General features: G+C 37.4%; 1 protein-coding gene across 1 annotated transcript in view; it reads left to right on the plus strand.

Moving 5' to 3' along the window:
- Window positions 1-222: 222 nt before the first annotated feature.
- Window positions 223-25114, plus strand: part of MAGI2 (membrane associated guanylate kinase, WW and PDZ domain containing 2) — a 650039-nt gene continuing 625147 nt past the window's right edge. Inside the window, exon 1 of the mRNA XM_081799668.1 lies at window positions 223-485. The gene's annotated coding sequence lies outside the window, so the exon portion shown is untranslated. The remainder of the gene's footprint in view (window positions 486-25114) is intronic.

Genomic DNA, 25114 nt, shown 5'->3' on the forward strand with positions numbered 1-25114 from the left:
AAAGTGAGAGACAGGCGCTTACAGAACACAGGTTCTCATGCTGGGAGATGTAAATGACCCCAACTGAACGGAATCGAGTGAGGTTGCTGGTGGGGGTTGGGGAAAGAAACGGAGGGAGAGAGCGAAAGCGTGTGAGGGGAGAGAGAGAGAGAGGGAGAGGGAGGGAAAGAGGGAGGAAGGGAGGGTGGGAGGGAGGGAGAGAGAGAGAGAGAGAGAGAGAAGTGCTGCATGCTTCATCTTTGAGAGGAGGGGAAAACAAAAGACCTCAGCGGCAGTTTTGTTGCTGTGTCTGGCTTAAAGAGGAAAATTCTGGACATCCATGCTGAAAAAAGCAAAGCTCAGCTGAGACTACTTCTATCAAGAAAATTATATTATCTGAGAATGGGTTGGATCAGTACAGGTGGTTTGAGAAGACACTGACTGAGGACCATGGAAAGGTGGGAGAGGACGTGCGGCTTCTCTGCTTCCTTTGAACAGAGCTCTAGGTTAGTAAGCTGAAACTGACCCCGGTCTGGCTTAAATATCTATATGTGTATATGTGTGTGTTTTCTATTTATAACCTCCAAACCCTCCTGCTCCTCAACCGCCGGGTAGGCAGTGCCATATTCCACCAGATGTGAACCTAAACTTGATTTGACTCTCACTTCATTACCAAATGCCTCCCGTTTGCCTGCGGAGCTTTTGTTCAATACGGCCAGTGGAGAGCCGTCATGATGTCTCCTTCTGAGTCAGAATGTGTGTTTGAGCCCGAGATTGTCAGGTGGCTGTTTGGTGAATAGTTAGCATTTTGCTCCAGGAGGCTGCAAATGCACGATTAGGTTATTGTGAACTGTAAACAGCAAATATCTGCTGACTTGGCATTTCTCGTAATGTCAGAATAATTCAGAGATATCTGACTGAATTTGCCTTATCTTCATTTCCCACAGAATTGAGTTCAAATATAATAAGTTTGAAATGGCACCTTACCAACAAAGACACACACCAGGTATTCTCATGGCAGAGTATGTTTTACCTCCCACTGGAGCCAAAGCTTAAAATTTTATTTTATTGGGACCTGGTTTGAGGAAAGAATACAATATGTCATCATTAAAATAGATGCCAAGGCGTTTTTTTTTTTATAATTGGTTATAGATGTGTGTAAAACAAACACATGATTTCTCTCGTTTCTTGCTGTGCAGATAGAGTGCCTTTTGTTCCAGCATGTGTATTTTCCTGTGTTTTTACAAAGAAAGCATTGCCTGTGCTTTCTGTGATAGGAGACTTGCATGCCAGTTTGCCATTGTGCACTCAAGAATCTGCTCTATTCTGAAGTAAACTGCCCAGAGGTATTAGTCAAGAAGCTGGAGGAGGGTGGGGAGTGGGGAGACGTGGGTTTTTTTCCTTCCTCCTTTTTTTTTTTTTTAACTGTAAGCTCAGAAGTGTCTAATTCACATGATTTTAAGAGGAAATGGGGGAAGGCATTTAGTTTTGAATTGGATACAGATCTGTGCCGTGCAATTGCCAAAGACTATATCAAGAAGATGCTCAAAGCAGAGGGGATCCGATTTGTAATGGACTCTCTAAGAAAATGTTCTGTGAGGGTGACTGGCTGGGTCCCTTTTGACCAAATTAAGATGCACTCTGGCAGTGCTTTAGCAGCTGTGAGCTGACATTTTCTGGTGAACCTAGTGAAAAATGGCTCCATATCTCTCCTCCCAGTCCTGAGGAGATGGTCTCTTCGGGTTGTCGAGCCTTCCTCCAACGTGATTTGCTCCTATGGTTGTTTTCTGATAGGGACGGATAGGCTCTTGGTTCCTTTCAGTTCACCTGCCTTTTTAGATCTCGGGTTGAATGGGGAGTGGGTGGTGACGGTTTTACTTCAAGTACAAACTACCCAGCAAGGCAAGCAGAAGATATTTTTCTGGCAATCACGTTTCCATTTTTAAAAGCCTAGACTATATTTCTTTGGACACAATATAAAGCACTTTTTGTTGTTGTTTAGCGGGCTCGTCAACAATTTCCCCCAAGAAAAGACGCACGCATGTGTGGTACTTTACATTTGGACTCTCCGCATGGGAAGTGACAGGTAAAAACATAGGGATACTTGCCTACCATCCATCTCTGAAAAGATAAAGCTGCCGTCTTCTATCTTACTGTTTTCCCCCTGGTTTTGAATCGTGACTCGTTGTGCCAGGAGAAGGGTCATGTCCCAGAGTTAGAATGCAGGGAGGTGATATACTACTGTCCGGTACTACTCATGTGCTTATTAAGGAATTCCTGTGCTGAGCAGGGAGTGGACGTTCTATAGCAGCCACACTGTTCCTTTATTTAGGCTTCGGTTTGTGAAAACTCCAACCAGCAGAGGCAGGATGCGCTTTAGCAGAGAGCTATGTGTTTGAGACCCTGGTTAAGAGGATGTGTTATTGGATGGGGGGAGGGTGTGTGTGAAATGGGTTGTTCTCTATTATGCAACGTTCTAAGATGATCGTGTGAGTGTCGACTGAGTTCAGGAGGGAAGGGTTGGGCTCTCCATATTTTAGGTAAGAAGTTCAGCACTAACCCCCAGAGAGGACAACGTGAGGATGCAGAAGAAAGAGTACAATAGTGTGTGCCTCGTGCAGAAACAGCAATTCTTTAAATTGTATGATAGTTCCCTAATTATGGGAATTTGAAAAAAAAACTCAAGACTTTCTGAAAGATGGCATGAAGTCACCTCTACATTATGACAAGTAAGACTTCTAGTACAGTGTTTTTAACTGCATTATGGAAACAGCTCCCTAAGTGGTTTAGATAGTTTACTGCTTGTACTGCTGTAGGATCTCTTAGAGGTTTGCATCTTGGACACTTTTCCATAGGACAGGAGTTACAACACATTTTCTTGGAGTCTGTTTGGAATAATATTGATGAAACAATGGGATTTGCCTCTTTAGTAGAACGGCAGAAGTGAAACTTTAACACTGCATGCAGATCTGATTACCGCTTTTATACATGTGGACAATTTGACTATGGTACATAGTGTGCTTTGGGGAAATTGATGCAATTATAGTTGAACAATGAACAAAACAATAGATAACACAATGAAAACATTGATTTCAACATTCATGGGAGGATTAGTAGGGTCTCTCTTAAATATTGTTAATGACTACAGGTGAGGGCATTTTACCCAGAGAAATTTCAGAGGTCTAGAATGAGAGGACCATGTTTATACAACTAAGGACATAGCTCACCAGCTGTTTTAGGACCTAGATGTCACTGATATTTAAACCAGATAATACGTCACATACAAAAGAATTGCATACAAAGAATCACGAACCCTGGGAACTTTCCACCAATGGAATTTTGTTTTAAAAGCAGCAAAATAGCTTTTTTTTTTTTTAAAGATTTTATTTATTTGACAGAGAGAGAACATGAGAAAGGGAACACAAGCAGGGGGAGTGGGAGAGGGAGAAGCAGGCTTCCGGCTGAGCAGGGAACCTGATGCGGGGCTCGATCCCAGGACCCCGGGACCACGACCTGAGCCCAAGGCAGTCGCCTAATGACTGAGCCACTCAGGCAGCCCAAAAGCAGCAAAATAGCTTTAATGTAAAAGCAGTTCACAGAGCAGCAGCTATCAAAGGAGAACCAAGAAAATCTAGGACTAATAAGAAATATTTGTAACGAGGTGCTTGTGATGCCTGAGTGACCCTCAGGATACCAATAAGTTCTTAATGAGAGCTGAAAAAGAAAAAGCCACATGTTGAAATAAATTTCAGTATAGCTTCCAAGTTTGGAAAATAGGAAATTTCCTAGGAGTAAAATTAGTTGTTCATATGGTGCCTGTGGCATAGAAGGGAGAAAAGTTGAGATAAAACAATCATGTTTCAGAAAAAGATATTTTACCCTAACTGAATTATTATTTTTGTTTTTGAACACAAAACTTCTAAGTTTCTGAAAATATCTTGAGTAATAACGGCCTCCTTTCTAGCCTCCATTTTCTGTTACTTTTAGAACTCTACTACCCTGAATTCCATTTTCAATTTTTAAAAGTCTTATTAGGTGGCAACATGACATTAAATAAGTACCAGCCACTGAGTTTAAAATGCTTTAATTTTCTGTTCAATTTCAGGTATGTTTCTCTTCTAAATCTGTCATATCTTCAACTCGTACTCTAGGTCATACAGCATGTGGCAGTCTCAGTTCTGAGACCTCAGTTGCTTACTCTGAAGATAGCAGATGTTTAATATAAGTGGAAAAATAAATAAATAAAAGTGTATTGCTATTTGACTGCATTAGGTAGTACCCTAAAAAAAGATTAGAACCATGTTATGATGTGAATTATCAGTGCAAGTGATTCACAGATATCAGAGGTTAAAGTAGATACTGTATATCTCAAGCATATTAAGGCTTATAAAATATACTCAATATATAGTATAGGGGTTAGTTCTTTTCCTGGTGCTCATCATGAAGACAACTTTCTATTAAATAGTATCTTTGACAAATAATATATTTTCCAGAAATAGTGCATTATTCTGTTTCCTCTCATAGATCCTCTGTCTGGTTTCCCAAATTAAACAAATAATATACCTAATCCAATGAAAGTGATAATGATAAAGAAAAAGTTCTAATCAAGGTGTTTCAAAATTTAATATTTACTCTGAAACAACACTGTCAGAATAACTTTTTCTTCTTCTTCTTCTTCTTCTTCTTCTTCTTCTTCTTCTTCTTCTTCTTCTTCTTCTTCTTCTTTCTTCTTCTTTCTTCTTCTTTCTTCTTCTTCTTCTCTCAGTAAAGCAAATCCAACTTTGGAGTCTTTAAGGAAACTCACAATGACATGTCTTATGAAATAGGAGGCTCATTTCCAGGCAGTCAGCCAATGGAGGAGAAGAAGGAAGCTTAATTGATGACTCTGATTGAAGCATTGCAGGTCAGGAAGTTCCCATATTAATAAGACCCCAGCTAAAATTCCAGAGCAGCTATTCAACTTGCTCACCTTTCTCTTCTCCCTGGGAGTTGGGCTGGCAGAATAATCCATTGAATCAAAAGAGATCACCTTAGCTCTAAGACCATCTCTGAGATGGACCAATCCTATAAGCAGACAGGTATTCTTAATATCTTCTCAACCTAAAGTTTCTATGACTTTCTCTATCTAGCAAAAGATTCCAGGTGACTCTGGAAGCCGCTCAAAGTTTTGTTGAAGTCAGGGGTCTTGCCAAGCACTACCCCAAAGGCACAAACACCTCACCCAGTAAGAAAGGCAGAAGGGATGGGGGCCTTCTCTCCTACAGTAGAGAACTGAGCCCTCTGGGCCCTTTTACTCAGAGGGCAACAAAAGCCCAAATGCCATGCTAAAGAATTTCTGGCCTAGTGTTGAAGGATTCTTGATCTTGGATTCACACAACTTTGTTTGTTTCTTTTTAAAGATTTTATTTATTTATTTGAGAGAGAGAGAGCATGAGCGGGGAGAAAGGCAGAGGGAGAGGGAGAAGCAGACTCCCTGCTGAGCAAGGAGCCCAGTGTGGGACTCCATCCCAGGACCCTGGGATCATGACTTGAGCCTAAGACAGACACTTAAAGGACTGAGCCACCCAGTTGCCCCAAATTCACACAACTTTGTAAGAACAGTCTTTCTTTTGTGCTTAGAAAGCTCCATGTTTTCTGGGGAGCCTGGCTGGCTCACTCAGTAGACCATGTGACTCTTGATTTCAGGGTCATGAGTTCAAGCCCCACGTTGGGCGTAGAGCTTGCTTAAAAAGAAAATAATAAAATAAATAAAAAATAAGTCCTCTTTCCAGAAAGCTTCCTATTTCCTTCCATCACAGGGCCTTAGCACATGCCAGAATACTCTTCTATCCTTTTTCACTTGCTCCTCCATTAAAGTGGTTCTCTCTGCCAAATGTACTTAGGGGTTTTTTGTTTTTTGGTTTTTTTTTAATATACTAACCAGTGGTTCAAAAAATTGTTAAGTTTACAGTAGTATTATTATTTGATTAATGTGTCAGCCAGGAAGCAAGACCTTCTAAAGTTCATTTTGTTCACAATAGAATCCCTAGGCCCTCAGATCATGTTAACCCATATCAGGTGTGCACTAAACATTTGTTAAATGATTGATTGACTGAATAAATGAACACTAATGCACCAATACTAGTGTAAAGACAATGTATCTGGCTTTGGCTCAACAAACAACTCTCCTAATTGGGCTAGCTGGTTTGGGCACCTGCTAGGTGAGCTATACCAGAGTATTCCTAGGGTCTCCCTTTTGTCAGGATTTTCCATCTGAGAAAGAATTCTTGAGTGCCTGCTATTGGGATATTTCAAAAGGGTCTTTGCTATCAACATCAAAGTGTTCATAGGGCCAGGCTTAGGCAAACTTGTGCTTTGTCTTTTCCTCTCTGTTTCTCCTTCCAAAGCATCTCTTTTTTCTAAATGTATCCTCTTCTATTCTTACCTTCCTTAGTTCTTTGCATCCGGGGCCTTCTAGGTCTCATCTGACAGTGGCTATAGCTTGCTAACTCAGCTGCTAATTAGCTTGTGAGCGCTGAAAGCTCACCTAAGGTATAAACCCTTCTAGTGGTATTTGCATTTTAAACAAAGCTGTCACTGTACTGATTAGGCACTGCTTATTAATATGAGGTGTTGTATGGTGAAGTATAGTGTGAAGCTTGACTTTAGGAAGCTTACTTTTCGGCTGTGGAGTTAAGACTTACCAGAAACAATTGGCAACTGCTCTAAGTCTATAATCAAGAATTGTATTTGTGCAAATTCTAATAACACTACAGCATAAAGGAAAGGCTTTGTAGAAAAAGTGGGACTTTAAGTGGACCATGACTGGTAGGTAATATCTAAATTATCCTCTCAGGGATAAGAAAAAATTAACATTTTAAGAAAAACATGCATAAAATGTTCAGAAGGACTTAGCACAAGGTTTTTTAAAGTCTTTATATAGGATACTGTTTATTTTCCCAAGTATAAAAGGCAAAAATACCTTTTTTTTTTTTTTTAAAGAATTCATCAAACTTTCATTCATTCAAGCCATAACCTTGAGGTCCTAAGAGTTAGGACTTTCACTCTGGAATTTACTTCCCATTATGCCTTGAAGTAGTCTGTTTATCTCAGCATTTAAAACTAATCTCAAAGAAGTTTTCTGTCAGAGGTGCTTTTAAAGATTCTTTTAGCAATATTGATCACTTTAATTGAGGTTTATTGAAAGTGCTCAGTATAGCTCTCTTGTGGTTCATGTTCTATAAATACATCATCATTTTAATGATATATAGTAGAGTTTTCATTTTATTGCAGTCAGCCTAACACCTTGTAGAAACCTTACATTCACACCAGGCCATGAGAAGGAGGAAACATTCCTTTCCTCTGATCTTCTATTGAACTTAAACCACAGAACTGAGTAAGAATCATTTTCAAGTATGTTCTTAGTAGTATAAACCTATTTCATCTCTGTGTCCAGTTTGAAGGTCCCCTGTGGCAAATCCTACAAAAAATAAAAAAAGTGAACATAGCTAAGAAGCTAGAAAATATCAAGCTGCAAAAATATCTGTGAGATATATATATATATAGATATATAGATAGATATAAAATAATAAGAGAATTTAAATTAAGTGATTTTGTAGGGAGGACAAGTATTCTATAACTAGCCTTCTCATGAAGTTACTGATATAAATAGTTTCCATTTTAATGGTTGGGTTTTAGGTTAGATCCAAGAATTGTTAAGTCCTATAAAAAATTAGTAGGTTTATGGAGCACTGGCTGTTACACACAAACAATGAATCATGGAACACTACATCAAAAACTAATGGTATAATGTATGGTGATTAACATAATAAAATTAAAAAAAAGAAAAAAAATAGTAGGTTTATTTTTTTGGACTTTTCTTGTTCAGATGAATATACTTTAGGGTAATTCAGGGTGTGTATCTGCTTAAAGAGTGGGGTCCCACTAATGAACCTCTGCCAGCTAAAGCTATGACAATGCTTCATGAGTAAGACTCCACACACATCCTTTAGGGGCCCTCACTCTTTGTTATAAAAGGAAGAAACAGAGAATATAAATCATTCCTTGAGATATTATAGACAGCCCCTTCCACACACCTATGTACATTACTCTTTCAATATGTGCTGGGTTCAAGAGATACTTCAAAAAATAAAATTTCACTCCTTTTCTTTTAAAGAAAAAAAATGCAAAGAGGCTGGGATTGGTTAGTAGTATATGAAATTCTGCTCTGTGTGGATCACTAGGTTATGATAACTCACTCCCATTGTGCATGCAAGTCTTCATATGGTGCTGCATATGGTAACTTTTATTTCCTAATATGCAGATATGCAGTTGCTATCCTGGAAATCATAAGTCTTTTATTATTGGCACATTAGAGTTTAAGAAAATCAATGGCTAGTTCCATTTATCTAAGTCAGGACACAAAGAAATGGGTATTAAACTATTACTATGTCTATTAGTAGTTCATATCCCCCAAATCTGAAAGACACATTTAACTATGACTGGTGACAGGTGGACCTTTGATGAAGTTATCAACTGTTCATTTCTCATGCTTTCTTCTCTCCAGACTATAGAATTCTCTGTGTCTGGGTTTGTCTGAATTAAGGTCTATCATAGAAGTCTTGATTTTTCTTACTGTCTCAACAATCATTAGAGCCAAATGTACCAAACCATACCATGGTATTTTATGCTTGTGAGTATCCACACATTTTTCCCCAATGTCTGGAATGTTCTCCTCCAAGTGAAAGCTAGTTATAGCTCTTCTGTGAAAACATTCTCTGATCACTACTCCCCAGATCCTGGGAAAAGTCTCTTGTTCTCCCGTAACCACACACACACACACACACACACACACACACACATTCTGCTTTTCTGTTTACAGTTCTGTTTCTCCCACTAGAATATACTTTTTTTCAAAACAAAGTTGGTTTTTTGATTATCTTCCTCTCTGTTCATTCCCTAATAGAGGACATAACACAAAAAAAATATGTATGTTACTTATGACTTGAAAAAATGGATCCTCTTCTTGTCCACATCGTGGAAGATTGTATTGCATTGTTTATGAAATTAAATAGCTCAAAATCTCCATTAAAAAGTCAATTGTCTTTATAGTCTCAGTTTTACTAAAGCCAAAAATAAATATTAATCATACTAAAAAAAATCACTACATATTTTTTCTAAGAAACTGTGAAGTTTAATAGTCAAATGTGAGCAATGAAAGTTAGAATTAAAGGAAATGGGGGTAAATGATTTGATACATGTAAAATTAACTATAGATAGGGTCCATGAATCATGTCAGTCTTCTTGTCCAAAATGATTTGGAGACCTCTCCATCTATATTCCTTTATATCCATCCACCATTGCAATGGGGAAACAAAGGAGAGATGTCTTACCTTTTCATAGAGCTTTGCTGCCCTGGGATGATCCGTAGACCAGCTGCATCGGCATCACTTGGGACCTTGTTAGAAAACAGAATCTCAGGCCCCACCTCAACCTACAGAATCAGAATCAGCACATTTTACCAAAACTTCAGATGGTTTCATTCTGCCCTAATGTTTGAGAAGAAGTATTGCAGGGAACCCTTTTATGAAGTTTAGTCCATTTGAAGCCTGCAACTGGGCTAGTAACTCAGAGACAAATTGTGAATATGAAAGGTTATTTCTTTTCTCAAACTATAGAGTGAAAGCAATTCTCCCTCCAAGTTGCCCATCTCTACATGTCCTGGGAAAGAGAGGGAAATGAACCTTACTGGAAACTAATATTCTTCTTCTTTCCAAACCAATTTCTATTATGTACACCAGGGAGCAATGAAGTATAGCAGGAGAAACTGGAACTAAGTCTGGCCTCTGGCACATATTAGCTGTATAAAGGTGGACAGATTCGTTAGGCTTTTTAACCTCATTTTCCTCTTCTGTAAAATGGAAATTATAATACCTCTTGGCAAGGATGTTTTGACATTAGTGATGAAGATGAGAAATGATCTCCTGTAGCATGCTTGGAACATAATAGGCGTTCAATAAGTAAACAGGAACTCTAGCTAGAATTGCCTGACCCCAGTTTCCTTGCGGATCCTTGGTGAAAGCAGAAATGTAATCTCTCCTATTGCCACCTTGTGTTTGCCTCAGGACCTCTTGGAAGTGGGCACTAAGGATAATTGTTTTGACTTCCTGCTACCTGATTTCAAGAGGATAAGCTAACGCTCCTCTCTCACACACACTTGCATATTGAAATAAAATGCCTCTGGAGATACAAAGCAAAAGAAGAAACTCATATTCCTGCTATCACATTCCTTCTTCTAATAAATGAAATGTAGGCCACTTCCCAATAAGATTGTCAAGGAAAGTTAGTGTCCAAATTTGCTAGGGAAAGTAGGCATCTCATTAGCTAGGACAGAGAAAGAATTTAGTGTGGGAGCAGACGAATTAAAACCCATTTGCAGGCTTCTAATTCTAAGAACTGCCATTACATGATGATTCTTTCTTAATCTTAGTGGAAATTTTAATACTGGAACTTCTACACCATTATTACATTCCAGTTGGCAATGTTGTCTTTAAAGTATTACATAATGAAAAAAATATATAGGTTTATAAAAAGCAAATATTTACAGAGAAATTGTGCAATGAAATCTCTTTTATTTTCTTCAAGACCTAACTTGAAAAAAAATTAAAATGTCTATCTTGGAAAATAGGGAAAGCATGTGGTAAAAATTTCACACATAAACTTACACATTAAGATACCCAACCATTGTCAATCTCCATATTATTTTGCCATAGCAATATGAAAGGAAATAATAGGTGTTTTGTTAAATTAACAATTTTTGGTCACAACTTTATATTAGTATCATTCTTTCTTACAACTAATGAGTTTATCACAATGTGATATTTAAACTCACACCGAAATGAACATTGCCACATTAAATTTACCATTTTAACATTCACAACTAGGGAGAAAATTAAGAGTTCCTAATTAACATTCTGAAGTTCTTTTGGTTTACAAACTTGAAAGATCTAATAAAAAGCATGTAGCAACCATACCCTGAAAAAAATGTATCTACTTATGATTTTATTAATTTTAGCTGGTTTTCTTAGTTTTAAATGAAGTTCAATCATTTTAGTGCTATATGTCTTAACTTAGAAATGAATTTGTAATTATTGTTATATTTCTATACAGATCATTTTAAGTAAGCCAAATTTCAAATTTTAAATCCTAATGAAATATATTTAACTCATAGTTTATTATTTTTGTCATTTCTGACTCTGGTAGCCTTGGCAGTTGCTTAATATGGAGAAGTATATTGTGTTATTTTTCTTGAAGCTAATCCTTTTAAATATTTCATTTTGACAACGGATTTCCCAAAAATATATTTACATAGGTAGGGTTGTACTAGCATTCTCTGGATTGATGATTGCCTTAAGCAAATATTCAATATCTACTGTGTGCCAGACTTCAGTTAAATGCTGAAGGTACAGAGATATCTGAGCTTATGAGAAGCTCATAATTTAGTGTGGGAGACAGACATGTAAACAAGTGATCTAAATGTGACAGGTTAACTACCATGAACATAAGGGAAAGAATAAATCATTCTACCTAGTGAAACTTAAGGCTTTACAGATGTGTAGAGAAATCTGAGTAAGATATTGAAAAATGAGGGGCGCCTGGGTGGTTCAGTTGGTTAAGCATCTGCCTTTGGCTCAGGTCATGATTTCAGGGTCCTGGGATTGAGCCCTGCATCGGGCTCCTCCTGCTCAGCAAAGAGTCTGCTTCTCTCCCTCTCTCTGCCACTCCCTCTGCTCTCTCTCTCTCTCTCAAATAAATTAAAAATATTTAAGATCTTGAACAATGAAAATCACTCAGTTGTAGAAAGAAGAAAAAATACTTTCTTACAGAAGAAACTATATTGGCTGAAATTCATAAAGAGCACTCTTTGCCCAGAAAATGGTGGCACAGTAAGACAGATGTAGGGCAATAGAGAAAATGAAGAGAATGAAGTCCTTTTGTGGCAAGTAGGCTTCTTATGGCAAGCTCCACAGTCATGAAGCTGTTAATTTCTTTTTGCATAGATGTGCATGTCTTATTGCATGTATGTAGTTTATAATATGGAAAGAATTTTGATGTACATCATTGTTCTCAAGTATATATGAACACATGCAAACACAGGGTGGAGAATAATCAAAGAGAAGTCTAGAAAAATGGCCAGATAGAATAATTTTAAGTGCACTAAATCTTATGCACATAAGACTTTGAATTTTTTAATGGAAATTATGCATTGTATTTCTAGCATATCCCATTTATTCATACCGCAAATATGTATCTAATGCCTATTATATGCCAGACACTGTTCCAGGTGCTTGTGATACAGCAATAAGCAAAACAGAAAAATATCCTTTTTTTCATGAGGGAGACAAGCAATACAAAAGAAAACTAGTAAAATACATAATGTGTTAGACAGCAATAACTACTGAGAGGAAAATATATATAATTAGCGAAAGGGATCATTAAATGTCCCAAGTCAGGGCAATGGGAAAAAGAAAATTTTGGAAGGGAAGCCAGGGAAGATAAAACTAAGAAAATGACTGAGTCAAGTCTTGATGGAAGTGAGAAAGTAGAAAAATATAGCGACCTCTGTTTGGAACATACTGGGTTTGAGATGCTTATTTGTTATCTAAGAGTATAAGTCAAATGGGCAGCTGGATATATAGTTCTGGAATTCAGGAGTGAGGTCCTGAATGGTAAAATGCACATTTGGGCATCAACTTTTCATATGTGGTGTTCAAAGCCATATGTCTAATGGGATTATCTAAGGACTTGAGTATGAAAAGGGAAAAGCATTTATGGGCAAATAGGTGGGGAGATCTGGTGTTGGGAACTAGTAAATGTCCTCTTCTGATTGCAGCAGATTTTTCAGTGAAAAAGGAAGCAAGCTTATGGTAGAGGAGGTATCAGAGATTTTGAGAAATGAGAAGTCTGCAAGTCTAGGGGAGTGGGAAAGGAGTGGTCTAGGGAAGTATAAAATGATCGATGGGTAGCATTAAGAGTCCACTTGAAATTGATCATTTTTCACTAGTCACATTAAGCAGTTTGGGTAAGACATGGAGACAATGTGAGTTTTATTTAATTAAGGTTGTGTGTATGATGAAGCAGGAGAACAAGAGAGTCAAGGTGAGTGCACTAAGGTGACTACAATGATAAAGGAGAGATTTAAACTGGGTGGGGAATGAGCTAATGGGAGGGGGTCAGGGACTGAAATCTGGGTGGGGTCAGCAGATTGAAGATCTCAACAGGACTGAAGAGTTGCAAGTTGGTACTATAGAGAGGAATCCCATAGTTATTCTGTTGAGAAGTATCTGATACCAGATTTTTCCACAATACTCTCAGGTGCCATCATGTTCCATTAAAAGTGTCTTATTTTAAATATTACCCTCATTTTGTACAAACATGGCTGCCAAATGCATGTATTACTACACATTTCCACTAATTGGTCTATTCTCTGAACAACTGGCAAAACACAAGTGCTGATGTTGCAGAGCTCCTATGTTCCCAATTGCCTCAGGAGAGAAAAAAAAAAAAAAAAACCCTAAAAAATATTATGTGAGTTAATGACAGAATAAACAGTTGTTTACAGTGTGTAATTGTGAATCCATATCATTGATATTACTAGACTGAGGCTTGAGTTTACTTTTGCATTGATAGAAGGACTTTGTTCTTTGCAATAATTATAATGGGGAATAATTTATACATGTATGACTGGATCCCAGATTTGGATTCCCACTTGGCTGGCTGGAGCTCTGATCTCCTGGCTAACTCCTGCCAATCTTTTCCTTCAGAGGTAGTTGGGTTCTGCTTCTCATACCCTCCTTTGGCTAAGAAACTTGACATTCATCTGACAGATCTTGTTTGAAAATGTGTTGTTCACATGCCTGAAGCTGAGTGTAAGTGCCCCCAGGCTCCTGAGGACATATTCTTCCTTTAGACCCCTGGGATACTTTCAGTTGAATCACATTTGTTTCAAAGATGCCTAAGATTGGACTAATTTGGTATTTTGGGTACTAAACAAAACAAAAAAGAAATGATATTATCAGGAATGTAGTCCATCATCTTTGACGTCAGTGATCCTTCTTTCTGTAAGCCAACTAATTGGATTTTGAGCTAAAAACCCAAAATATGGGCTGCTTAGTGATATATCTTATCCATGTAGAATTGTGACTGTGTAGTGGGAGAAGCGAGAATTCTGTGATGTTCACAATGCAAGATTTCGGCTTAGAGTAGGAAGCGGCACAATTTTAACCAATAGGCAATTTGTGGACTTCTGCTAAAGGTCAAACTTGTTTGTTGAACTGGGGTGTTCATCTTGTAGGGGAATACATACATTTGGATAACCAAAGAACAGCAGTTATATTTCAAAATTTTACATCAGACTATAGGTCTTTATAATATGGAACATTTATATTCATGGCAGAACCAAGTTCCACCAAACATACCATCAACTGATGCCTGAAATTATTTTGTCAAATCAACAAGATTAATTTCTTTACACTCTTTATGGATCAGACCTTCAGAGGTGTTCATCTGTTGTGTAGATGCACAAGACTTCTTGTCACGAAGATATGCAGGAGCCCCCAAATTGTGATTTTTGTTGTTATATACTCTGGGTGCTTTTCTTATCCTTAGTGAAAAGCATATTAAAGACCTGCAGCCTATAGACTCTTTGAAACATGCTTAAAAGTCAAATTATTTTCATTCAATAACTCAACTTTTCTTTTATAAACATAGCATAGATTAAACTATCTCTTTATATAAAGGAATATTTGAAATACTCTGGTATATGTCTTTACAAAAAACATGAGACTAAATGATTTTCCAAAGTTGTCATAGCTAGTTACCACCAAAGCCAGAACTAGAATCCCGGACTTCTGATTTTTTGTTTACTGTTCTTCCCTGGACACATACTTACAGAAAGTTATCCTTGAGCTCAGAGTCATTTAGTGTCTCTTTCACTCTGATAAATTCTTATCCTTTTAGAATAATGTATTTTTATTTATTTATTTATTTATTTATTTATTTTTTTATTCTTTAAAGATTTTATTTATTTATTTGACAGAGAGAGAGACAGCTAGAGCAGGAACACAAGCAGGGGGAGTGGGAGAGGGAGAAGCAGGCTTCCCGCCGAGCAGGGAGCCCGATGTGGGACTCGATCCCAGGACCCTGGGACCATGACCTGAGCCGAAGGCAGACGCTTAACGACTGAGCCACCCAGGCGCCCTAGAATAATGTATTTTTAAACCTCCAGTCTTCAAATGCTTTGCTAACTTCAGTAAAAGGATGTTGAACGTAATATAAATGATATTACCTTGGCCTGCAAAGGTTGAATTTCAGCCCATATAAAAGCAGATTCTGAGCCTCATAATACATTTTTCATAATAGGGACCATCAATCAAGATGCAAAAAGTCATGTTAAAGCAATGAGGAGCATTAAAGCAAATAACTTTGTGACCCTGGTATAAATGGATACTTCCAGTATAAAAGGAAGCTGACCTGAAATATCAGAATATTTGCCTTCATTCTCTGGTTTGTTTAAATTTGTTTTTTAAAAAAAGAAAGTGCATGCAGTGAAGGAAGCTGACACAGGAAACAGAAGTGGGTAGTTTGAAAGCTGTTTTAATTCATTTTAGTGAATCATTTAGAATTTATATTTAAACTTTAAATCTCATTTTCCAATTAATTTCACAAAAGACATGCTTTTTATATTGATGACCCAAGTGTGCTCCCTATTTGTGTCAAGAATTTCTAATTTGGTAATGCTAACAAGCAGTGTCCTTAAAACTAATACTGGCTGCTTAACTTGACATTGTTTTAGAGCCTCTAAGGATCCTGAAGAGTGCAAGCTGCACTACTCAAAATCATTTTTTACTTAATATGGAAATTTTCTGCAAATCCATGTATTTCACAGTGGACAGAAATATAACTTGTTTTCTTAGGGTTTATTATCAATAATTATTAATAACTTTCAGTTTTCTTTGGCAATTGTTTCACTTAGTTTTTGTTGATCTGAAAATGTCTGTATTTCACCTTTATTTTCTTAAAGATTTTATTTAGTTATTTGAGAGAGAAAGAGAGAAATAGCAAGAGTGGGGTTAGGTGCAGAGGGAGAGGGCAAGAGAGAAGCAGGCTCCCCGCAGAGCAGGGAGCCCGACATGGGGCTCAGTCCCAGGGCGCTGGGATCATGACCTGAGCCGAAGGCAGACGCTTAACCCACTGAGCCCCCCGGGCGCCCCTGTATTTCACCTTTAATCTTGAAGGATATTTTTACTAGATATAAAATTCTCAGAGGCCAGTCTTAATTTTTTCCTTTCAACAGCCTTTTATTTTTAGCCTCTGTTGTTTCTGATAAGAAGTTAGCCATCATTTGTACCATCATTCTCTTATGGATAATATGCCATTTTCTCTGGTTGCTTTCAAGATTTTTTCTTATTTTGAGATTTCAACAATTCGACTATGATTTGAATTTTTTAAAAATTTCTTCTGGTGGGACACCTGGGTGGCTGAGTCAGTTAAGCGTCTGCCTTCGGCTCAGGTCATGGTCCCAGGGTCCTGGGATCGAGCCCCACATCGGGCTCCCTGCTCAGTGGGAAGCCTGCTTCTCCCTCTCCCACTCCCCCTGCTTGTGCTCTCTTTCCCTCTGACAAATAAATAAATAAATAATTTCTTAACAAAAAAACTTACAGTTTTCTGAGCTGCTTGAATATGTAACTTTGTGTCTCTTACCAAATTTGGAGAAATTTTGTTAATTATTTAAATATTTGAGAATTTTTTTGTGCTCCATTCTTTCTTCTCCTCCTATGAATCCTATGATACATGTTACATCTTTTAATATTGTTCCACAGGTCACAAAGGACCTGTTTATTTCTTTGATTTTTTTTTTTTTAATTTTCTCATGACTTCAAATTGGATTATTTCTATCAATCTCACTTCAAGTTTACTCTTTTTTGGTCTCATCTCCAATCTACTATAAAGGCTAGCCAGGGATTTTTTTTTTTTTTTAAGATATTGAATTTTTTACTTCTAGAATTCCTTTTTTTTTTTTTTGGTTTATTTCCATTCCTCCACTAAAATTTACTTTCTGTTCACTGATTATTATTATTTTCCTTATGTTTTTTAACATAATATAAAAGCCACTTTAAAAAAATTGTCAGCCAGCTAATTCCACAATATGGGCCCTCTGTGGTGATTCTCATCAATTTCTCTTATTCTTGAGTATGAGTGACTTTGTTTGTTTGTTTGTTTGTTTCTTCATATGTCTAATTCTATCCTGGACATTACTGTGCTTTCTGTTATGTTCTTCTGAAAATGTTTATTTTTTTAAGCAGGTGATTAATCCTATATTTCAAAATATATTACATGTTCAAAAACAGACACATGTAAACTCTGTCTTGTCTACAATGGGCAACAGCTGAAATTTCTGTTTAGTCTTTAGAGCTTTAACCAGGCTGCCTGGACTCTGCCCAGACATAGATAGCTCAAGGATCAGCCAGATATTTGGGCAGAATTTGATGCTTCCTTCTGTAACTCTCTCCTTTCCAGATGAGAAAGAGAAAAGACAGCTGGGATCTAGCCTGAAACTAACTGGTGGGGCTTTGTGTTGCTAAGAGTTAGCTAGGCACTCATGGGAGGCCATGGTATTCCACTGTTGAACCTAAAACAAAACAAAGCTCAGAATACAAACATCAGGCAGGGCCATTCTGTGACCATGATGAGTCAAGACAAAAATGAGACCACTCTATAATCATGTCCAAAAACAGACAAAAAGAAAAATATCCAACCCACAAAAATGACTAAACTTTCCCTCTGTGGCTAATATAAGTAGTTGCTGCTTCTTTCATGGTTACTAGATAAGAACTATGAAGATTCTCAATAGTAGAATTAACCTCTACTTCCTAACAACAGAATCTAGAGCAAAATTTTACCTCCTTGAACTGTCCCCAAAAGAACATAACACAAACCTCAATGCTAGAACTTATGAGGCTCCCCTGGTGTGTGTTCTCATTTCTGAGTTAATAAACCCAATTTTATTCACCAGGTGCTCTCCTACCCAGTGATCCTTGGTTGAAGGATAATGGCACAAAATTTCTTCCTTCACGTCCCAGTGTACTAGCCCCTAAATTTGACCCTTGATTTTTTAAGCCATAAAATAAGAGAACTATCCAACTTTTAGCCTCTCTGTATTGTGGTATGTGTGTCTGCCCTGAGGCAAATAGCAATACAAATTATGGGAAACTCACTTAATACCATTCTCTGTTTCTAGTTTCTGCCTGCTTTTGGTTGCTTCCCACTACCTTCAGAAAGTTATTTATTATAGTTTGTCCATAGTTTATAATTGTTATCTCCAGGAGGTTGTTCTGCTGAATATGAATTACTTCACTTTTATGGAAAGTAGAAATTCTTTTTTGTTGATGTTAGAAAATATTACTTTGTATTGTGTAATCTATTCCTACATTGGGCAATCTGTATCTGATATCACAATTTAGTAGTGTTCATCATATTTTATTGCAATGGGTAGGCAGTGAATGGCGCGATGAATAAAGTGATTTAGAAGATTGAGAGGGCCAAATAAGTCATTTACTGTTATACCTACTGAACTTCCAACATTCTTATGTTGGGTAGGAATCAAAAGACTTGTCCAAACAGTACAATTCCAAGAGTTTGTCCATTTCTAGGTTTAATTTTAGAAATAATATAAAATTATCATGTAAGGAGATGATTATAATAAGTATACTGATCTAACCCACAAATATGTTGCTAGAAAATACCACTGAAAAGATTCGTAACCAGTGCTTTGGGGAAAATAATTTGTCACTGGAACAGCAGTAATACCTTAAAATTGAACTTGATGTTATCATTAATTTTCTCAAAAATTTTACAAAGCTTTATACTTGTTATGTACCAGGGAACAAGTCGTTGTCTTATTTCTTATGGGAATCAAGGACTCTAGAAGCACATGCTTTTTCTTTATCATTTAAAGTCCAATGTGTTTTCCCAATGGGATAGATTTGTTTGGGTTCTGTCTGGAGAGACAAATCTTTAACATTATTTACTTTTGGAAGCTCTCCTAGTGTAACTTATTAGTAACATATATCATTATTCATACAGACAAGACACAAGATTTAGAAATGCTCTGTGTCTCTTTGGCCACTTGATTATATTGATGTGTTGTTAAATTTAAGAGATTCATTGTTTTTTAATATATCTGTCTGTGTCAGGGTAGAAATTTTTATAATTTTTTTTTGGAAGTGTGAATATTGCCTTTGGTAAGAGCCAACATTTGATACGGTTCTGCAGCATCAAAAACCCACCTCTACCTCTTACTGTCCCATTAGCCTATTCTTAGGTCTTTTCTCCATAAGACACGTTACCTTCTACTATACTATATATTTATAATGTATTTACTTATGTTTAGTGTTTATGTTATGTTCATGTATATTGTCTGACTCCTTCTAGAATGCGGGGTCCACATGGGTAGGGATATCTGCCTGTTTTGTTCATTAAAGTTATATTGTGAGACTCCAGTGGTATTTGGCATATAAACATTCACAAACATATATATATATATATATATATTACATACATACATATATATATACGTAATATATATATTAAATGAACTACTAAAAAGAATTAGTTTATATAAACTAAATTTTCCCAGACTGTTAATATTCTCATTCTTATTCTTGTTCTACTTCCTAATTTGTAGGAGGCAATAGGAGGTCTCCCTGCCTTTTTTTTTTTTTCCTGTCCCTTCCATTTAAGCTATCTGCCAGAGTCATCTACGTAAAGCTCAGCCCAGATCTTTTTTAATCTTTCCTCAAAAATTGTTAACATCTCCCTAGTGTCTATAAAATGAAATCCAAATTCCCTAGCTTGGCATTTGAGGTCCTCTGCAATCTATCCTTATTCTGCCAACAACTTCATCAACCAACGCTCCCCTTCTGCTGAAGCTTTTTCGGATGTGATCTTTGGGCTTGCTTTGTCATCACTTCGTTTAAATATCTTCTTTGTGCTGTGGCCTATCCTGATTACCCCACTTCAAATGGGAACCACATTACCCATCCTCTTTATTCAGCTTATTTTTCTCCATTGTACTTAACACCTTCCAGTAGACTATATAATTTACCTATTTATTATATTTATTTTCTTTCCTCCCCAGAACATATGCTCCATGAAAAATCAAAGGCTTGTGCCTGTTCTGTCCTCCATAATAACACCAGTGTTTGGAATAGTGCCTTGCCTCCATAGCTCCTTCCTTCCACTTAAATTTCTCTTCTCATGTGCCTAAATGTACTTTTTGTTGTTGTTGTTATTAGGGTTAGGGTTGGGTTAGGGTTAGGGTTAGGGTTAAGGTTAGGGTTAGGGTAAAACTACCTATCTGTCAAGGCCTTGCTAAACATACCAGTTCTTCTGAAAAACTTACCAGCTCTCCCTCAACTCAGGTGAAGATAACTTCTCCTTTTCTAAGCATAGGTAGCATTTAACCAGAAACCACTTTTATATCACTGGAAAAAAAACCAAAATATTTTATTGCTTGTATTTTGGATATTTATGTGCATGTCTTATCTGTCCTACAACTGCTCCTTAAAAACAGTTTTCATCACTAACTAATCTTTACAATCTCAGTAGTGCCTAGTGCTGTATACATAGTAAATGCTTGATAAATCTGTGTTGAATAAATAGCCGCATGAATATCCTTGTTACAGTACTTTCTACCCAAATATAGAAGCAAGGTTTTGAATTATGTAAAACCTCTGTGAAAAGGAATTTTGATTTTGAGCTTGATTATTTTTGGGAAAAATCCAATTATGTCTTAAACTCAATGGACTGAAAATATCCAGTAAGAAAAATGTATTTGATATATTTGATTTTTTATTCAGAGTCTGGAATAAGTTCTATCATTGGCTTTTTCATTTCACAGTAATTTCCTTCTTTCAAAGCATTTGTACCTTGCAAATTGTTTATTCACAAACGAATGTCCTGTCAAGTTACCTGGAAGAGTTCATAATAGAATTAAGGACAATATCAGTAAAGATACAAAGAACATGGGATTAATATCAAGCAATATAGGTGAATTTACTATCATTTGAGGGCTTTACATTTCCATAATGTGTCTTGGCATTAATCAGTTGCCTTATATTGAGTAGGATTGGGAGGAATACTAGGGCAGTGCTATAAAAGATTGCGGGACCGAAAGCAAATTTGACTGGGTCTTACCCTTCTTTCTTTATTTTAGAATTTAAAAGCCTCTATCTTTGGATTATATTTGATTCCACAGCTTTCTCTTATCACCATTTGCCTTACATCTGCTGTCAATTACCTAAAAAAAAAATGAGTCGCCCCACCTTGTATATGAAAGTTTCATAATTTAAAAGTTCTCTATTCCTTACCATGACCTTAAGGAGGGGTGATTTTAGTACTTGTTTTAAGGAAGTATTTCTTTCTCCCCTCCCCCACTTCCCTCTTCCCCCTCTTCCTCCTTCGTCTTCATCCTCAAATGGAGGAGGAGCTAAATCCTCCTAAATCTTCAAGGTAAAGTATTTTCAACATAATTGAAACTGGAGCTCACTCACTGGAAAACTAATAACTAGTATATTCTTGAAGCTGATTAAAAGCTGATGTTATAAGAACTGGTAACTCTGATGGAATTATGCTCAGTCTTAAATGAATGTGTCTCCGAGAAATGATTGATATGGAACACATATAGCACCATGAAATTATAAAATGTGCCAGTTGAGTAGCCATATGGTGGTATGCAGTAAAATGTACTTTCCAAACTTTTCCTATACAGACTTATAGTCTTGGCTTACAACGGGAGTCTGCTCCCTTTCCACCTGTTCCTATGTTGCTGAAAGCCTTTGGCAGAAAACCAGGTCCTGCGCTAACTTCCAGTGACACGTGCTTGTGCTTGCTTCCTTCAACTCTGTGCTCAGCCTAGTTGAGCCATCACTGATGCTATGCTTAGAGCAGACCAAACCTTCTAATGAGATCAGAGTTGGTACAATGGGGAGAGACTGCCAGGTGGAGCAGCTTCTAGGATTGCAGACCCCTTTTGATTCCCAGCCTCAGTGAGGACCAGTGTTAGGATATTTTACAAGCACAAAACTAGATATCCCTGAACTGTCGTTTATTTGAGAATGTTTTGTTTTCTCTGGTTTAGTCCTCTATCCCTGCTATTACCAACCCCTTGTTAATGGACTCAGTATCTAAGGTATTCTTGTTTTGTTTTGTTTTTTAATCACTTTCTCTGATTCCCATTATGTCTGGTATACAGTGTTTTCCAATAAATATTTATTGGGTGTATGAATAAACATGAATAAATGATTCAAATGATTAATTTCCTACATGACCCCTTCTTCTACTACTTTAGATCCAAACTAAATATCTGGTAGTAAAATGATAATATTTTCAGGTTTAGCCCATGCCTTAGGGGATCGCAATATAAATTCTCGTTATTTAATACGTTTAGAGAGAAATCAATAGTGCCGGGTCAGAATTAGAAAGGTAGTTTTTTGCATTGTTACCAGCTTGCAGGTGGTGCAGGGCATACACAGGCCATGAGAATTCTTTTGAAAATTAGGAAAACTGCCCAATTTAAGCACAGTGAACATTATCATCAACCTGGTGCTGACATGGCTGGCTGTGAGACTTATGTGTACTTGGTACATTTCCTCTAATCTATCATTTGGAGCTCCCTTTTTGACATTTGGAAAGTCTTAGAAATTGATTAGTGGCCCTTAAGCCATAATGGCCAACAGGGGCAACATAACACACAATTATATGTGGTTCTTATTTTGTCTTTTATTGTAATCAGGAAAAATTAGCTTGTCCCATGCCAGATTATAGTTTATCCAGTTGCATCTTCTTTTTTCTTCCTTACTGAACATGGAGAGATTTTGGGGTGGGGAGGAGGGGCAGATAATTAATGTGCCTTACATAAAACCAGAAAAACCTTCAGACCAAATCAAAACCAAATATCTATATAGAACATTAAAACCTGTACTTTGGAACAATGTGCTTTCAAAACAAATCGAGGTACTAGCAGCATAGAAGATAATCCAAATGCAAATGAGGAAAAGACAGCGATAAAATGTGGGTTGGTCGGCTGCAGTTCTGCCCAGGAAGCACTAGCTGGCTTTAGCGTGAAATTTAAATTCACTTCTGTGCTGGTGATTGCCTCTTTGGAACTCATTAAACATTCTTTGGCGCCAAGTTTTCGACTGAATAAAGCCATAGAGCGTGATCCAGGCAGAAATTAACCTCAGGGTCTGTAAGCTCCTGTAACGGAGCAGCTAAGAAGTTGATATTCCGTCTTGGAAGAAGGTCCTCAGAAAGGGTGGAGCTTGGGGAAGGGGGAGGGAGTTTAGAGTTTGAATCTCACAGCTGGATGTGAAGTTAGTAGCACTACGTGGCTTCAGCTTCATTAGTATTACTCCTCTTCGGGGTTGTATGCTAATCTTTTGAGCTTCATCGTTTCAGTTTCTGCTTGAGAGTTGCCGCTTCAAAAACTTTAACTGACAATGACAGTCTACGAAATTGCTCCTTGAGAACAATTAAACAAAGTCAGGAGGCATGTAATAATTTTAGCAGTGGGTAAAAGGGATCATTTAACTATGCCAGAGCGAAGCTCATAGTCTTTAAAACTGTTTCAACAGATCTGATTGTTATGTGACAGGTTTGGGATGATGGCTGGTTTTTGCTGGCTAGCTGAGCTCAGACGGTGTGTGGAGGAAATATTGCCAGTATAATGCATATGAACTTAGGAGCTACAAGGAACTACTCCTGACAAAAAAAAAAAAAAAAGAAGTGTTTTCTTTCTGTTCAACAGGTGACTACAAAAGAGATCCATTGAAAATCATGTTAAATGACAGCAGTGGGCACTAGGATAGGGAGAGTTAAACAGTATTCAAAAGAAACCTAGAACACCAAGCAAACAAATTTTAGGGTATTTAAGTAATGTTGGTAGTCCCTTCTTGAAATATGGGAGTTAGGAAGTGGTCGTTAATAATGAAACTAACATAGGGCGCCTGGGTGGCTCAGTCGGTTAAGCGACTGCCTTCGGCTCAGGTCATGATCCCAGGGTCCTGGGATCGAGTCCCACATCGGGCTCCCTGCTAGGCAGGAAGCCTGCTTCTCCCTCTCCTGCTCCCCCTGCTTGTGTTCCTGCTCTCGCTATCTCTCTCTGTCAAATAAATAATAAAAATAAAATCTTTAAAAAATATATAATGAAACTAACATAGACAGGAAGAGATATCATCAATTAAATGGACAACTTGTTCTTATTACTGCTCTTCTGATTGATTATGATTAACCGCCAATTCTGAGCCTTGATTCATTAACTCTTACCTGTTCAGGACTTAGGAACAGAGCACTGAATGAGGCACAATGTCACAAATCCTCTAGAAAGAAAGTTTCTTTATGTCAAGATCAGCTGTATTTTAATTCACAGGAGACACACACCTTGACTCCTGTGATGTGTGGGGAATATGTCATATAGATTTTAAGCAACTGTGGTGCAGAGTAGGAAGAGTGGAGAACTGGTAACAGAAGGTGGCTTGCCTCATCTGGAAGGGCCAGAGAGTTAGCCCTCTCCACTCTCCTTTGATCACTGGATCTTCTCGCTAGTATTATGGGGAATGCATAGTCTTCGCAATCAAACAGGTGGTGGCTCAACTCTGAACTCCAGCACTCAGCAGCGGTGCGAATTTTGGAGTGGTTCCTTACTCTACTTGAGCCTCATTTTACAGATAAGTAAATGACAAACTAATAGGGGGTTGTGCAGCCTACATGAGAAGAAAAGAGCATAATGTTAACACTCTGGAGTTAGAGAGTCTGGGTTTTAATCTTGGCTCAACTGCTTACAAGTTAGTTGACTCTGTGCCTTTGTTTCCTCCTGGGTAAAATGTGGACAATATAAGTATCTTGCTCCTGAGTTGTGGTGATGATTAAATATATTAATGTATGTTAGGTACCAGCGTGGTCCTGGTACACGGTAAGGTATATCAGCTCTAATTATCTGTATGAAAAGTGCCTGGGAAGATACTTAACACATTGTAAGTTTGAAATAAAGGGAAGCTACTATTATTATGGTTGTTTTTACTATTAGTTCCTATCCAGA

The sequence above is a fragment of the Leptonychotes weddellii genome, chromosome 12 (assembly GCF_054177405.1).
Source record: "Leptonychotes weddellii isolate Sample4059 chromosome 12, ASM5417740v2, whole genome shotgun sequence".
Taxonomy (NCBI): Eukaryota; Metazoa; Chordata; class Mammalia; order Carnivora; family Phocidae; genus Leptonychotes; species Leptonychotes weddellii.